This window comes from Rhipicephalus microplus, chromosome 3 (assembly GCF_043290135.1).
Source record: "Rhipicephalus microplus isolate Deutch F79 chromosome 3, USDA_Rmic, whole genome shotgun sequence".
NCBI classification, from domain to species: domain Eukaryota; kingdom Metazoa; phylum Arthropoda; class Arachnida; order Ixodida; family Ixodidae; genus Rhipicephalus; species Rhipicephalus microplus.
Window position 1 is genome coordinate 96,353,607 of NC_134702.1, and position 16,798 is coordinate 96,370,404.

Genomic DNA, 16,798 nt, shown 5'->3' on the forward strand with positions numbered 1-16,798 from the left:
GGATCGAGCCTGCAACCTTCGAATCATATAACCAGTGAAGTATACGGGGGGGATCACCGCCTCTGTAGCACAATTGGTCGCTTTATTTTAGCACCGGACGCTGTATTTGAAGGTTGAAATTTTGGTGCCTGCCGATGGCAAGTTTTATTAGATGCGAAGCAGCTCTTTGATTATCCCGCGTAATGCTGTCCCTCCGTACACACCCGCTGTGCATGCTCGCGCCTCTTGCCAGCCCAGGAAGAAATACGCGTTACTGTCGCTCCCATCCCCCACTCTCGACTCGCAAGGCCGATGCAGGCAGCGTCTTCTAGTAAAAAAGCGACTGCTCGCGCTTCACTACTGTTCATTGGCCACCCCGTATATGTGGGTGCTGGATTGTGCGTTCAGAATTCAGTCAAGGGCACCTTTACTTGACTTTTCCTTTATGAGCACCAGCGTCATCGTCGCCGCCAGTGTAGAGCCCGCTGCTTCGCAACTACACGTGGTTCCCTTTAGTCAGAGATGGGTCAATTTTTATTCTTTCATTTTAAGTTCTTCGTATTTATATCATATTTACTACACATAACATACCCTAAGGTTTCATCGGCACTGCTTTCTGTTAGTTCTCATTAATATTGCGAGCACAGTAATGGCAGGGTTATTTTCTAGGCTAGCTGGTACATGATGACAAAGTGGGTTCCAGCATGTTACGATGCAAACAAAAGCCTTCGTCTTGCGCGTTTTTCCTCTTGTACTCACACAGCGACGTGCTCGAGCTCTTCACTTCGTAATCATGAGCGAATGAACTTTGTGTTCATTTTATTCGTTATCGCATTACTGTACGGGTAATTAGTGGTAGTTTTTAATACGCGTCTGCTTTCTTCGCTATTTTTAGTGAACAAAGAGTGCTTTTATCTCCCATTTTCAGTGACCTTCGAGTGACCTTAAGTCAAAAGCCATAACCTTTATCAGGGCCTCCATTTGAAAAAAAAATGGTTGAAGATTTCATGCAATACGTGCTCTGCTATGAAAGAAATAACCCCAAGATCTTCCTAATAAGAACGTAGTAAGAGGTACACGTATAGTCTAGTCTGGACTAGACTGCGTTTAGAAAAAGGGTTCGAATATTTCGAGTACATCGTACTCAACTACGGGAGATCAGTGAGCCATTCCTATACAAGTTTCTGACGATATGGCTGGGGTTAGAATGAACTGTCCGCGCTTTAGAGCACTGTGCGCACTCTATAGAGCCCTAGGCTGTCCCAGTTACTCACTAGGATTCGTGGCAACCGCGCCATAATGTGCGTAGAAAAAGTCGTTGACGATTTAGAGTACTTGGCACATTCTTTAGAAAAGAGTTTATTTACACTATGTACAAAAATAAAAATGCATAACATTCTATTATAAATGGGCACATAGAGCATAATTGACTCAAGGTTTTTGACTCAAAGCTTTTGACTGAAGGCTTTTGACTGAAGGCTTTTGGCTCAAGGCTTTTGACTCAAGGTCACTTAAAGGTCACTGAAAACGGCAGATAAAAACACTCTTTGTTCAATAATAATAGCGAAGAATGCAGACACGTATTAAAACTACCAATAATTACCCCTAGAGTAATCGTCAACGGCACATTTGCGTGTCACGACAAACGTGACTATGTTGTAATGAACAAATCATTACTCCAAATTACATGGCATACGTGGGATGCATGTACAAAGGAACACAATGGGATGTCATTACACAATGGTACAACGATGCAATAGATGCAATCTAACATAATTTGTTACAAAAGAAACAAGAAGAAATACTCGTCGGGCGCTGTTTAGCACCACTTTGGTTGAAAAATTAGTTGTACGCTTTTGCGTTCAACATTGACAAAATGGCATGACCAATGCCGCAAGAGCTTGTGCTCCTCTAATAAAAGCTTCTCACAAAGGAACGTGAGGATATCTTGTCTCATTCGCTCCAGTATGGAAAACAATGCACGCCGGCGGCAATTCCCAGCCATGGCCTCGCATCGGTTTCGCCAAAAGCTGAACAGCCCTGCAGCTATTAAAAGAGCTGGGAAGTGCACCCACATGGAAGTGTGTTTAGAAAAAGTGGTCAACGATTTAGAGTACTCGGTATTCTACTGTAAGAAAGCTGAAAGCCGTCCGCTCATTCTAACGAGCGTTACCTAGTTTAAGAGAATTTATTTTCCAGATATATCATACACAGCTTATGTGCACACATAAAAATGGACAATTGTGAACAATGCGTATGTACAATGCAAGCTGTTATATACAGCGAAAGAACTTATAGCGTATCAGTGACGTACAATGCAAAGATCGTTCAAAAAAAGACAGGACATTCTTGCCATCGAGATGATTAAACTTAAATAAACAGTAAGGCTATATGAACAAACAAGGGGAGGTCATTCACAGTGAAAGGTGATGTTTTGCATTCACCTGTCCGGACGATTCGCTCTCGCGCTCAAGAACAATATTGCACAAAAGGACATGTTTCTAAGAAAGAAAGAAAAAACACACTGTAATGTCACAGTGGTACAAGCTCTAATCCACCTCCTCAATGGGGGAGGAAAGGCATGGACACTCTGTTGTTTTTTACGATAATAAATCGCGTAGACCGGCGTCGGAGGAAAGCCTCCTCTCCCAGCATGACTAGTTCTGCGTTAAGATGCATAAGCATTATGTTTCTTAGCCGATGTAGTAGAGGAAACATGGCTCTCTGGGGGCGTTCCCTCAGACGGGCCAGCCCCCTTCGTTTTTATAAGACGAAGGCTCCGACAGCCATTAAGGGTACGACAAAGTTATCCCTGTGGCTAGACTTCCACTGCATACTTATTTAGAACATTCTGGTAACCATGCGCCAAAAGGTGCGCGCTACTATGGAAGACAAGGTTCAGCGTTAACTACTAATTAACTACAAGCGTTAACTACAAGCGTTAACTAATGCAAAGCATTTTGCTAAGGAAATGGAATTCGACAGCCTTTTTTTTTTGCCCACAACTGTTTGTGCAGGACGTCATTACATATTCCACTGCCTGCACAAGCAAGTTGCAAAACATATCGCTTCGGTGTTGTCCATAGCGTTTGTTCACATGAATGGCTCTGTAACACCTAGTGTGCGGATGATTTTTTATTCGTTGTTTGTAACTGCTATGCCTAAAACCGGATTTGGGGCGCCATTTACTTCATTTTTACTTCTTAGTGCTGATACGGGGTTTTTTTCAACTTCAACGGGTCGTGAGTTTTGCAGTGTGATTTTGCGCCGCCTTCATCGAGAGATGGGGCCACGCTGAGTGACCATGTTGGTGGCGTCCATAGCTCAGGAAGAAAAAGAGGTGGAACTCACTGAGACTCGACTAGGAATTATATATATAGCGCTTTGGACTCTCTCTAATTTAGAATCAACCAAAGTTTAACTGAGCCGCACTCACTCGGACTCACACTTACGAAAATTTTCTTCAACCAGACTCACTCGGACTCAAAGTCACCAAGAGATTACTAGCCCGGACTCACTCAGACTAACGGCTCAATCTGCTGAGTCTGAGTGAGTCCGAGTGATTCGACTCATAAGTGAGTTCACCGACCTATGCATGGCGTCGAACAATGCGGCCCTGATGGGGTCTGGACGAAACGATACTTACAACGAGATTCACTTCAAAACAGGTTAAGTAAGGCTTCCTAAAATTGCAGGATAACTAGGGGGGGGGGGGCGAAAATACACAGCTCATAAGAAAGAGCAGGACATCGTCCCGTGTCCTTTTTCTAATGTGCTGTGCATTTTGCGCCCTCCTGAGTTATTATGAACCAACACTATCTGACACGATTCCTTTATTGCGATAAAAATTATATGGACAGTATCGGCTGGTTTTTCCCGTCACCGCCGCCGTCATTCTCTTATATGCATATCTATGTATATAAATACGCAGAAGGATACACTAGCCTGCTCTTTCTGCGGAGCGGACATCTCCCTTCCGGCCGAGGTCGTCTGCGCACGCGCTTATCCCGTCATCGGACAAGGGGGGGGGGGGGGGGGGTATTGTTGCAACGCTATCACGGCAATGATCAGCGCGTACTTTGTTTTCCCACAATAGGCGGGAGCTTCTACGGGCTGCGCAAAAACGATGCCAAAAGTGTATCTGGAGCGGCCGCGTACTCTTACACCAGAGTTTCGTAGAGTTGTGAGATCAGATGCTAGCCTTGCTTCGTAAAACATTCGAATATGTTGCTATCGCATTCATTGCTGTGCCCTTTTGGCGAAACTGTGACTTCTTTTGGGAACGAAGCTCCTCAGGCCGTGGGTATGTAGTATGAGCCTCCGTATGTAGTATGAGCCAACTCTAGTTTATGACTTGCTCAATAGATGGCACGTAGCACGTGAACTTATTACGAGCGGGCAGCTGATTAATAGTCCCTCGTATACAATCTAATGACACCAAGTCTGCCAGTACGAGACCCTCGTTAATGTATAAGGGAAAGAAGTGTATACCTAAGGGCTCGTTTTTCCGTGTTTTGACACAGTATTAATGAGATGTAACAGACAGTCATGCCAAGGAATGTACAGGGGAAGTTATTAGAACCAATGGAATGTAAATAAGAAGAAAGAAAAGTGGGTGAAAAAATAACCAGCCGTGAGCAGTATACGCTTCTTTCCCTTATTCATTAACGAGGGTCTCGTACTGGCCAACTTGGTGTCATTAGATTGTATACGAGGGACTATTAATCAGCTGCCCGCTCGTAATAAGTTCACGTGCTACGTGACACCAAACATGCGCATAAAAGAGTGTTTCACACTCGTCACTTGGCTTATAGATGGCGCTGACTGACACCCCTACTTCTAAATTCACATATAAACCCAAAAAAGTGGATGGAGGGAAGGCCGCTGTGATAGCTCAGTGGTTAGAGCATCGAACGCGTTATTCGAAGGTCGTAGGCTCGATTCCTGCTCACGGCTGGTTATTTTTTCACCCACCTTTCTTCTTATTTACATTCCATTGGTTCTAATAACTTCCCCTGTACATTCTTTGGCTATACTGTCTGTTACATTTAATATATATATATATATATATATATATATATATATATATATATATATATATATATATATATATATATATATATATATATAGATAGATATATATATATATATATATATATATATATATATATATATATATATATATATGTGTGTGTGTGTGTGTGTGTGTGTGTGTGCGTGTGTGTGTGTGTGTGACATAAAAAGGTAGCGACGGTTGGTAGAAGCAGAGGAGGAAGAAGTGACTATAGAATAAACAAGGGGTATGAGCCAGGCCACGTCTCCCAGTCATCGTAGCGTCACACGAGTCGACAGGATGAAGACCTGGTGGCCACTTCATCAACCAGCCACCATCTCCGAACGTCTCAGCAAGACGCAGTGACCGAACGTGGTCCACGAAAGTACATCCCAAGACTACACCAAGACCAGCATTATGACAGCACCATCAGACGACCTTCCCATCCCCAAGTACACCGGAGCAGCGGACGATGGACCTGTACAGGACTGGTTCGACCTGTTCGAGCACCACGCAACCGCTGCATCATGGTCGGAACGGGAAATGATCACCAACTTCACTGACTACATCTCCGGTGAGGCATTCAAGTTTTACCTGACACACATATTCCAAAACGACGAATCATGGCAAAAGATCAGGGAAGAGATGATTGCCCGTTTTAACGACTACGACAAGGACCTCCTCATTACCGACCATCTGCCTACAACCACACTCGGCCGTCACAGTCCACGCTTAATTCTCAAGAAACGTGGCGTTCCACCAGTATTCTCTTCACGAAAGTCGGCATTTTCAAAGTCGTGGCACCAACATACGACACGAGACGTCGCTCACCCTACTGATGCCTTTCATGCTTCGTCACGCATACATGGTCCACCACCTGGTTTTCTACGACGCAGCTCTTCAAAGGCTCCTAACGGTCACTATTTGTGTCATAAGGACGCCTTGTTCATGGTAGACCAGCTGACACATGGGGAAAATACCAAAAAACGCCAAGATGACTCAAAGAGTGAAAATCAGTCTTCACGCATTGGAGCAACTTACTACCCATCTCGCAGACTTTGCCCGCCTCCTGGTTTTCCATCACTTGGCTCTTTCGTGACTCACAATGTGCATCTCACATCTAGCACGCTCACAATGGTCGGGATAGAGCTGCGGAGCTCGGACGATGCTACGCCAAGCCCTGGACTTACCACCCAGATTCATGCGCCAGAACAGCTCGCATCGTTAATTGCACAGAAAGAGGGCCATTCACAACTCAAACCTTACCGAACTACCCCTGTTGCAATGTTGCCGTCCAGTGCGCAGCCACCAGAAACTCCAAACACAGAAGGCTCAGACGCATCGAACGTCGCATGCTACCAGGCGCAAGAACCACTCATAGTGAGCCGTGAAGAAGAAGCCCCTGATGAACTATCTGTCAGCTCTGAATGTTTTTTGTCGCAAGAGTTCATTTCCACGGCACCGCAGATTTGCCAAAACTTGCATTTTCAACCTGGTGATGCGACGTCACATGTGGTACCCTCATGCAGTGGTCACCAATCCAAGAATCGAACCAATTCAGAAGCAAATCATAAATCAAACCTCGTACACAGTTGTCTTTCAGAAGCGTCCGTAATCAACCACGTCACAGAAGCCTCTGAAGAGCAGGCTAGCAATGATGGCGCACCACCAACCATGCCCGATAAGCAAGAAACCTGTTCACCATGCATCAGCTGTCTCCAGGACGCGTCAAACCTCAAAGTAAATGAATGTCCCATTCCGGAAGGCTTGCCACTACAGCCATCTCCTGAGCAGCACCAGCAAAGCAAGCATAGCCAAGCGCGCAACCTCATGCGACAACAAAATATACTGCAACGAAGGCATCGACGAACGCGAAATTCAACGGAAGCACACTCACCAATTGAAGAACAGCGGAAAATAAGATCTCTAACCCAAAAAGTATTCCAAGACGTCAAATTTTCTCGCACAGAGGAAAGTCGCCAGAGACGCTCCCTGCGCCTGCAGTTACACAGACCGCAACACCACGGAAAACGCCAAGAAAGATGCGGAAGCACTTCTTGCATACCGCCAGCCCGCAGGCATCACGTAGTCACAATCCGTCAAGAAGCACGCATTTTAGAAGCAAAGCGTCTGTCGCAGCCATGACTCAGAATCCAACGCATGAGACATCCGACCTTCCAACGCTACAAGGACTCCCAACCTTGTTCGTTCCTGAATACTAACCAGGTTGTGCCATCATCATTTTTAACGCTGAAGGCATGGTTATGCTCTCCAGAACGCAACAGCCAACCTCGCCCACCTGAGGTCTCCTAGATATCACCGGACTGCCTTTCCTGTGAACATTTTGTGCAAGTGCATGGAACCGCCGTGTGGCATGGAACTACTGCATTTTCTGGCATTATTTTTTTATTACAAGACTCCATTTGTTCATGCTTTCTAGATTGTAGCTCGCGCATTCTTTCGGGGGGAGGGGGAATCATGTGACACTAGAAGGTAGCGATGGTTGGTAGAAGCAGAGGAGGAAGAAGTGACAATAGAATAAACATGGGGTATGAGCCCCTACCTTTACAGATCTTTAGTTTATAATTCGTAGTTATGTCTTTCAAAAACAAAAGATGGTTTGACCGCTTGCTCAGCAAACATTTTTGTTTTTGGTAGTAATATTTTAAGCTACTTTTTCAGATTGGCTTCATTTCCATTTAAGTTTCATTTAAGTATCCTGCCGCTCGGTTCTTGGCCCATCCCCCATTGTGGGTAAGCGCCATTCATCAGAGGTCATCAGCATCAGCATCAGTATGAGCCAGGCCACGTCTCCCAGTCATTGTAGCGTCATATATACATAAAGATATATATATATATATATATATATATAAATATATATATATATATATATATATATATATATATATATATATATATATATATATATATATATATGTGTGTGTGTGTGTGTGTGTGTGTGACGTCACAACCGGAAGTGGTAGCGACGTCGCGCATTTGCTTTACATAGCAAGAAATTGACTTTTTTTTCAATTGCTTACCTTTTACGTGCCATTATTATTACGCCTTGTGCCTCGCTAATTGCATGCGGGAGAAAAAAGATACAAAAACCAAAAAATGAAGAAGCAAATTCGTTTTATTAGTCAATTGACGCACTTCGAATCATCATCATTATCCTCATCATCAGCCTTATTACGTCAGGCTGATGATTATAGCGATGATGTCCTGCAACCATGAGATGGCTGCAGGCCAAAGTCCTCTCTCATGTTCCGTTAGTCAACTCGGTCCTGCGCTTGCTGCGGCCAATTTATACCCAAAAACTTCTTAATCTCATCTGCCCACCTAACCTTCTGACCCCTCCCTAACCAGCTTGCCTCTGGGAACCCAGTTAGTTACCCTCAATGACCAGCGGTTATTCTGTCTACGCGCTACATGCCCGCCCTATGTTCATTTCCTCTTTTTGATTTCAACTATGATATCCTTAACCCCTGTTTGTTCCCTAATCCACTCTCCTCTCTTCTTGCCTTTTGAGGTTAGACATACGATATTCCTTTCCATTGCTCGCTGCGTCATCCTCAATTTAACCTGAACCCTCTTTGCAAGTCTCCAGGTTTCTGCTTCGTAGCTAAGTACTGGCGAGATGCAGCTGTTATATACCTTCCTCTTGAGGGATAGTGGCTATCTACTGGTCATTATTTGAGAGTGCTTGCAAAATGTGCTCCATCCCATTCTTATTCTTCTAGTTACTTCAATCTCGTGGTTCGGCTCCGCGGTTATTATCTGCCCGAAGTAGACATGGCCTTTTACAACTTGAAGCTCACTATTACCTATCTCGAAGCGCTGCTCTCTTCCGAGGTTGTTGTACACTACTTTCGTTTTCTGCAGATTAATTTTAAGACCCACCTTTCATCTCTCCTTGTCTAACTCCGTAATCATGAGTGTCAATTCGTCGCCTGAGTTACTCAGCATTGCAATGTCATCGGCAAAGCAAAAGTTATTAAGGTACTCTCCATTAACTCTTATCCCTAACTGTTCCCATTCTAGGCCTCTGAAAACCTCCTGTAAGCACGCGGTAAATAGCATTGGGGAGATTGTATCCCCCTGCCTTACACGCTTCTTGATTGGTATTCTGTTGCTTTCTTTATGAAGCGTTATGGTAGCAGTTGATCGCCTGTAGATTTCTTTCAGGATGTTTATATATGCTTCGTCGACGCCCCGATTCCGCAGTGTCTCCATGACTGCTGATATTTCTACTGAATCAAAACCTTATCATAATCTATGAGGGCTATGTGCAGTGGTTGGCTACATTCTGAGCATTTCTCTATCACCTGATTGATAATATGAATGTAGTCGATTGTTGAGTAGCCTGTTTGAAATCCTGCTTGTCCCTCCGGTTGATTGAATTCTAATGTTCTCTTAATTCTGTTAGCAATTATGTCTGTGAATAGCTTGTATACTATGGAGAGCAAGCTCATCGGCCTGTAATTCAAGTCATTTTCATTTCCTTTTTGTGTATTAAGATGATGTTAGCATTCTTCTAAGATTCTGGTACCCTTCCTGTCAAGAGACACCTCGTAAATTGGGTGGCTAGTTTTTTTTTAACACAATTTGTCCTCCATCTTTCAGCAGATCTGATTTTACGTAATCCTCACCAGAAGCTTTGCCTCTTTGCTTGTTCTCCAAGGCTTTTCTGACTTCTTCTATTGTTACTGGTGGGGTGTCTCCTGGGTTACTGCTAGTTCTTATATTAAGGTCGTGGCTTTCCTGGCTACTCTACAGATCTCTGTAAAACTCCTCCACTATTTTAACTATCCTATCCATATTGGTAGTTATTTTGCCTTCCTTGTCTCTTAGTTCATACATCCGATTTTCGCCTATCCCAAGTTTTCTCTTCACTGCTTTCACGCTTCATCCGTTCTTCAGAGCGTGTTCAATTCTCTCTATGCTATACCTTTAAACATCGGATACCTTACGCTTATTAATCAACTTCGAAAGTTCTACCAACTTTATTTGGTCTGTTGTATTTGAGGCTTTCATGTTTGATGCTTCCTACTGAGATTCTTCGTTCCTGTGACAGCTTGCCAGTGTACTCTCTAGGTACCGTACCTCCAACTTCCACTGTACACTACTTAAGGATACTCGTCAGATTGTCATTCATTACGTCATTGCTAAGGCTGGTTTCTTCGATAAGAGCCGAGTACATGTTCTGAAGCGAGACTCTGAATTCCTGTACTTTCCCTCTCAGCGCTAGCTCATTATTTGGCTTCTTGCGTATCTGTTTCTGTTGTTCCTTCTTCAAGTCTAAGCGAATTCGAAACAGTACCATTCTATGGTCACTGCATCGTACCTTGCCAACCACTTCCACATCCTGCACGATGCCTGGGTCTGCACTCATTATAAAGTCTATTTCGTTCTTATTTTCGCCCTTAGAGCTCCTCCATGTCCACTTGCGGTTTCCTCGTTTACGGTAGAAGGTATTCGAAATCCGTAAATTATTGCGTTCTGCGAATTCTACCAGTAGTTTCCCTCTCGCATTTCTAGTACCGATGCCATAATCTCCTACTGCCCAGTCTCATCCCTGCTGCTTCTCTACCTTTGCGTTGAAGTCTCCCTGTGTTTTTACCTTACCCATTTGCGATTCCACGTCTTCATAGAAGCTTTCAACTGACGCGTCATCATGACTGGTGTAGGCGCGTAAGCCTGTACCACCTTCATCTTGTATCACTTATTGAGTTTAATCACAATACCTACCAGCTTTTCATTATTGCTATAGTATTCCTCTTTGTTGCCAGCTATGCTTCCGTGGATAAGGAACCCAACTCCCAGGTCTCTTCTGTCAGCCAAGCCCCGATAGCGAAGGACGTGCTCATTCCGTAGCACTGTAAAGGCCTCACCTGTTCTCCTAACGTTACTGAGCCCTATTACATTCCATTTAACCCCCTCTAAAGCCTCGAATAGTACAGATAGACTTACCTCACTAGATGAGGTTCTAGCGCTAAACGTTGCTAAGTTCAGGTTCCAATGGCGGCCTGTCGGGATCCAGAGATTCTTAGCAACCTTTGCTGCATTGCAGACCTGACCACCGCCGTGGTGAGTTGCTTCGCAGCCGCTTGGGACTGAGGGCAGTGAGTTAATTGACGTATGCGTGTGGGAGGTAATGGCCAGATACTGCATCAGGGTGGCCAACCCTTCTCTGAAGACGGAGTGCCTTAGTGGCGGGGGTCGCTGGTGAGGCCGCACGCCAGGCCTCCTAATGCAGTTCCATCATCACGCAGAATTTTTTTTATCAGGTTGGGAACTGCGCGACACCGGGATTTGAACCACGGACCTCTTGCATGTGAGACTAATGCTTTAATCACTACGCCATCGCTGCAGCTGCACTTCCAATGTACACAAAAAAATTTCACAGAGGCAATTCTGAGGCAGCCGTTCATTAGCACAATAGCAAAAACTCACGTTACCCAATCGTGGAAAACCACTGCAGCAAGAAAGCAGCTTTGAAATTATAGCTTCGACAGCTTCTCATTGCTTAGCGTGTCGTGTTCACCGTCACCAAAGGCGAGGGCACGCCGGCCGTGCGCCAGCGCAAGCAGTCGGCAGTCACAGGAGCGGCTATATACACATTCTGTGAGCTAGCTCAGCTTTAAAATGTCACACCAGTAAACAGCACATAAAAAGATCACAGCATATCAACGGAGGGAATGATGAATGGGACGAAGCTTGGGTGAGCACTCGTGGTCTTCTGCAAGAGACGCGATGCCGCATCCCCTGCCATTCATGTTCTTCGGTACCAGACACACGTCGGCACGGTGACCCAGCCTGCCACAGACGCAGCAAATGTCCGCTGGCGTCTGTAGAGCGGCGGGGGTGTGGGACCCGCCGCGTGCGCTGCCACGTTGCGTCGATCTTGCCCCGACGCGGACTCCGTGCTGGCTTCGCGACTTGCGCTTCGAAAAGGCCATGGTCCATCCGATTCTAGGTACACTTCGGAGAGGATGTCGTCCCCATCGACCGTCACTTGCATGGACATACTTAGGAGTAGCGAGCGCACGGTGGCGTTCGAGAGCTAGGCCTCGACGCGCTGAAGAACCATGCCTAAGCGTCGGAGTGAAAAGTCCCGCAAAATGGCGAAAATACCACCCACCGGCACAAACTTGGTATCGGCGTGGCCGCGTAGTACTCTGGAGTGACTACGTTCAATGATGGGAAAACTCGCTGAAGATGAGACGCCTTTCTGACCGAAAACATTTACAGGAGCGGGAGCCGATGTTCGCGCGTCCCATGGAGGAAGGTTTCCTTCCTCTGTGGTGCGTCCGAAGTAGTCGGCTCGTAGATGCTGTTTATGGCAGTGCGGCTTGAAGGACCACCCACCAGGTTTGACAATTTTGAGCTGAGAAAGGCAATGCGTAGACGAGGCGTTCATGATCACGTCTGCCAAAATTTGCAATGCTACGCGCCGCGGAAATCGGTCAAATTTCAAGATGAGCGCTGCTCCTCCTCTCTTCTTCCGGCTCGCGCCCAGAGAATGGGGGCATGACGTGCGCGTATGAATAGCCCTACGTACACGGCAATGCAATGACGTTGGTCCTCTACGTAGACGACTCTGCTCTGGCGTTGCGAACAGTGGCACGTGACATGGTGAAAATTATTTAACATGGCATGCGTAGTTTTCATAATTGGTTGCTTGAAGAGATCACTAAAACTCTAGATAAATAATGACACGCAATAAGGGAACGTGACTGCCTTTTATCATTTTTCTCCCGTGAATCGCAACGAGATTCGGGGCTACTGTGTCGGCGTTTCGCGTGCGTTCATGTTAGAGTCAACAGATTTATATAGCTACAAATAGGTGGTAGAAACATTTATTGCCACTGTGTAGCGTGGGGGCCGAGCCCCCTCATGGCACGTGGGTGCACCCTCGCAGTGAGGAGGCACCCTTACAAAGCAAAGGAAAGCCCTTGAAGTGCGATCCTCTTCATGGCGCACGAGATGATCCGGCGCTGATCGAACGCAGAAGTGCTGGTCATGATGGTCTCCCAGTATGACACTGCCACAGCCGGAGGTGGGGGATGTGGGAAGGTGGGACATGTGAGGAGGATGTGGAGGAAGTCTCCTGGTTTGTCGCAAAGTTTGCATGAAGAGGGGAAATGGTCTGGGTAACGGGCGTTTAGTAATACGGGGTATGGAGCAGTTCGAGTTTGTAGGCGTCGCCAATGTGTGGCCTGCGCTATGTTTAGGGATGGGGCTGGGGGTGCGTATATTCTTCGTTGTTCCCGGTAATACGATAGAATATCACGAAAAGAGAGCAAGCGCTCCTCGACCTGTGGAGGGGGCTCCATTTCTCCTGCCCGGAATGTGAGACCTCGGGCTAGAGAATGAGCCTCCTCGTTGCCAAGGAGGCCGGCATGTGCTGGCGTCCAGATCAGGGTTGTGGAGCACTGAGGCTGCCAGAAGCGTAGCAAGCGAGCAGCGCTACATGATATCAGGCCATTGGCGTAGTTAAGAATAGCTGATTTCGAGTCGCTAATGATAGTGGTGGCAGGTGTGGAGATGAGAGCAAGCGCGATGGCTGCCTCTTCTGCCTCTGTGGAGGAATTTGTGACAATTGAGCAAGAAGTTAGGAGATTTGCCTGATTGTCAGCCACCGCAAGGGCCATGCGGGATCTTGACGCATATTCCGCTGCGTCAACGTAGACTACATTCTGGTCCTCGCCATATTGTCTCTGGAGGGCCCGGGCCCTTGCCTTTCTGCGTTTCTCGTCGCGCACAGGATGCATGTTCTTGGGAATGGGCGGTACGTTTAGGTGAGAGCGGAGGTTAGAAGAAAGAGGGACCCTTCCAGGTGATTCTGTTATTGGGGATAAGTCTAATTGGGTCAAAAGAGCGCGGCCACTCACCGAATTAGACAGACGACATATTTGTGCCGTAAAGGTGGCTTCAGCGAGTTCCTCAAATGTATTATGTACACCAAGTTTGAAGAGTCTGTCATTGGATGTGCTTGGGGGAAGGCGTAGAGCTGTTTTTGTGCAACTTCGTAGAAGCGCGTTAATGCGGTCTCTCTCTTTTTGTCGGAGAGGTAGGTATGGGAGGGCATACGTGGTGCGGCTGACGATGTAAGCTTGGGTGAGGCGAAGCGTGTTTCGCTCGCGTAGGCCAGCCCGACGGTTCGCTATGCGACGAATCAGCCGAATGGTCTGCTGAGCATGTGTTTGGAGAGTCCTGATGACTTCTCCATGTGCGCCATGTGAGTAGAGTACTAGCCCTAGCACCCGAATTTTTGAGACAAGTGGGATGGGGTGGGCACCTAGCGTGAGAGAGATAGGGGGAATGGCTGAAGCATGCTGCTTCGGTCGGTAAAGAAAGAGCTCTGATTTGGAAGGGGAGCAGGTAAGGCCACGTTCTCGAACATATGTGTCGATGGTGGTTAGTGCCAACTGTAAGTGTTCTTCTATTTCGGCGTCACTACCACGGTTTGCCCAGACGGTGATGTCGTCGGCATAGAAGCTGAAGTGGATGTCGGGGATCTGACCCAGTTTTTGGGGCAGATGTAGAAGTGCTATGTTAAAAAGAATAGGTGAGAGGACTGCTCCCTGGGGCGTACCACGGGCTCCAAGCGTGATGCCTGGCAGGCTGTGATCGCCAAAGGTAAGTGTTGCTGTGCGGTGGCTGAGGAAGTCGCGGACGTAGTTGTACATCTTTACGCCGACTCCCAGGGTTATAAGGTTCTCTAGAATAGCTGAGTGCGCAACGTTGTCAAATGCCTTTGTTAGATCTACTCCTAAGATAGCTCTGGTATCGCAGGTTTGAGAGTCAAGAATGTGATGTTTTAGTTGTAGGAAAACGTCCTGTGTGGAAAGTCCAGGGCGAAATCCAAACATGCAAGCAGGCAAGAGATTCTTGCCTTCTAGGTACTGGCAGAGCCTGGTTTGGAGTACGTGCTCCATGAGTTTGCCGACACAAGAAGTGAGGGATATGGGCCTGAGGTTAGACGTAAGGAGAGGTTTCCCAGGTTTGGGTATAAAGACAACCTTGGCCTCTTTCCATTGTGGTGGGAGGATGCCCCTTAGCCAGCACTCATTAAAGTATTCAGTAAGCTCGGCAATTGATTGGTCGTCGAGATTACGGAGTGCTTTGTTGTGAATATTGTCCGGACCGGGGGCTGAGGAAGTGTTTAGTTTCTGTAGTTCGGCTTGAACTTCGGCTACTGTAATGGGTTGGTCGAGGAGCTCATTAGGAGGACCTGTATAATCGGGATACAATACGGCAGGGTATGTTGGGAAGTACTGATTTCGAAGTTCCTGTAGTAGTTCTGGTGGAGGTTTATCGCAAGTATGTAGGAGTTTGGTGAGGTTGTGTCTTTGGGTAGTCTTTGACTGAGTTGGGTCAATTAAGTGTCGGAACAAATTCCAAGTCTGAGGCATACTCATATTGCCATCTAATTTGTTGCAAAGCGATTCCCAGTTCTGTCGCGAAAGAGTGGCTGCATGGGTCTCTATCTCTTTGCTCAGGCGGGCCAGGCGACGTCTAAGAGTTCGGTTCCAACGCTGGCTTTGCCAGCGTCGTTCTAGGCTTGTTTTAGCGTCCCATAAATGTAGGAGACGAGAGTCAACTGTGTCGCTTGGGCAGTCCTCTCGTACTAGACGAGTTGCGGATCGGACATCACTCCGGAGTTGTTCTGACCATTCAGTGATGTCCGTGATAGAGGCGTGGGTGCGTGTTGCCCTATAAGTGCGGAAAAAATCCCAGTTGGTAAAAGTGGAACCTCTGAGAACCCTGCGGGGTAGTTGCATATTTAAGAGAATTTCGATAATGTAATGGTCACTACCCAAATTCTCTTGTGTGTTGCACCATGTGGCATGAGGGAGGCGATGTGCGAACGAGAGATCTGGTGTAGTGTCCTTGCAGACACTATTCCCTATGCGTGTCGGAAAGGCAGAATCGGTGAGCAGTGAGAGGCCGGCTTGCTGCGCTGCTAACCACACCCGACGTCCTTTTGGTGTGTCGCGCGGATAACCCCAGGCTGTATGTGGGGCATTGAAATCTCCCACGACGAGTAGGGGGCACTTATTGGCTATGCGTTTCGCGAGCGTAAAGAGGCGCTGGAAGTTGCCCTGTAAGCACTTAGGGCTGCTGTATACATTCAGGATGAAGAGGCTTTTAGCTCTGGCATGTTGCGGCACAAGCTCAATTAAGAGGTGATCAATGTCTTGGACTGCTAAACAGTGGGAGATGGTGGTGATTGAGCGATTAATTAGAAACGCCACCCGAGAGGGTGTAGGGGATGTGGGTGTAATAGAAGTATAGCCGGGTAAGGTTAGGGGGTTGGAGGGTTCTTGTAGGGCAAGGATATCGGGTCCCGCAGCGCAAGATAGCAGTTGGTGGACAACATGACGCTTCTGGCCAAAACCTCGGCAGTTCCACTGCCAGAGTGTCAGATTACGGTTTAGAGCTGCCATCATGAGAATTGAGAAGGGGCGTAGCCGCCGCGCAAGGTTGGGAGTCGTTAGTGACGTCAGGGAGTGGATTGTCTTGCCCTTCAGTTGCTTTGGGCTTCTTGCGTTTACTTGGGGTGAGATCCCGTTTTGCAAGGCATGTTGCGAACAAATTGAGCTGTGATTCAAGATTGTTGTAGCGGTCAGTTAATGTTTGAGCTAAAGCATCAAGACGATGATTAAGTGCTGCATTGTCTGTTGTTACACGGATTACCGCATCTTGGAGCGTTGTGCATTCCTGATTGATGCTGGTGATACCTTCCTGCAATTTTGC

General features: G+C 46.8%; 1 protein-coding gene across 6 annotated transcripts in view; it reads left to right on the forward strand.

Annotated features, from left to right (window-relative positions):
• LOC119172198 (kazrin) overlaps window positions 1-16,798 on the forward strand; it is a 262,749-nt gene that overhangs the window by 171,836 nt on the left and 74,115 nt on the right. The gene's annotated exons all lie outside the window — the stretch shown is intronic.